Source organism: Zalophus californianus, chromosome 7 (assembly GCF_009762305.2).
Source record: "Zalophus californianus isolate mZalCal1 chromosome 7, mZalCal1.pri.v2, whole genome shotgun sequence".
In the NCBI taxonomy this organism is placed as follows: Eukaryota; Metazoa; Chordata; class Mammalia; order Carnivora; family Otariidae; genus Zalophus; species Zalophus californianus.
The window spans coordinates 92,777,911-92,779,197 of record NC_045601.1 but is presented as its reverse complement, the minus strand read 5'-3'; positions in this window follow the sequence as shown (position 1 = coordinate 92,779,197).

The window sequence follows — 1,287 nt, the reverse complement described above, 5'->3', positions numbered from 1 at the left end:
AGGGGAGACCAAAAAAAGCAATTAAATATGATGCAAAAGGAAAAAGAAATAATACCATAATATACTAGGTGGTGCTGAAACACAGAACAGGAAATATTTCCTTCAAGGTAGGAAAAGATGAGGGAAGATTTCTTGGAATATGTGGGATTTGAATTTAATGGACAAGAAAAGGATATAAATTAATAAAGACATATCAGGTCAAGGGAAAAGGTACAAAATCACAAAATTCTTGCAGAATGAATATTTTTGTGATGTATGTAGTGTACATGGGAGGGATGTTGGTAAAGATAAAGCTAGGAGAGACTGACTGGAATCACATATTGGAAAATCTTGGGCTACATGCTAAGCAATTTAGGGCAAGGGAAAAATAGGAAAATTTTAAGAAGGGTATGACATGAGAATTCAGGCAGCTTTAAAGCAGAAGGAACTGAACAAGGAAAGAACAATTACATAATTATTGCAACAATAAAGGTAAGAAAAGGTGGCAATCAGAACTAGGTCAGTGGCAATATTCTTTAAGAATAGGAGGTGCTTTTTTTTAATATTTTGTAGACCTAACAAACTGCCTTGCATAAAATCAGTGCTTAAAGATTATTTGTTGATAGAAAGGATATAATTGTAAGGAATTACTTCCTGTCCCAGTGCATGATAGAACTCACCTCATGATGTTATGAATTAACTTTTAATCTCTTCATAGTTTTAGGAATAAGGATTGATTCTTGGAAAATATGAATATATTAACCTGTATACATTGAAAGAAATGAGTTGCCAGTATGAATTTGAATACAAAATTTAGATTGTTAACTCAAAAAGCTAAAAGTATCACAGAGAAGTAATTTACTTTAGTTGCTTGATTTTTAGAAAGACAAATTATCCAAGGGAATAATGTCAATAATACAAAATATTTCAATAAATGAAGATTATGGCCTCATTTCTTGCTTAATATAAGAAATATGGGGGGTGCCTGGATGGCTCAGTTGGTTAAGCAACTGCCTTCGGCTCAGGTCATGATCCCTGAGTCTGGGGATCGAGTCCCACATCAGGCTCCCGGCTCAGTGGGGAGCCTGCTTCTCCCTCTGACCTTCTCCCCTCTCATGCTGTTTCTCTCTCTCTCTCTCTCTCTCAAATAAATAAATAAAATCTTTAAAAAAAAAAGAAAGAAATATGGGGAGGGGGGCGGAGCAAGATGGCGGAAGAGTAGGAGACCTGGATTTCATCTGGTCTCAGGAATTCAGCTGAATAGGGATCAAACCATTTTGAACACCTACGAACTCAACAGGAGATTGA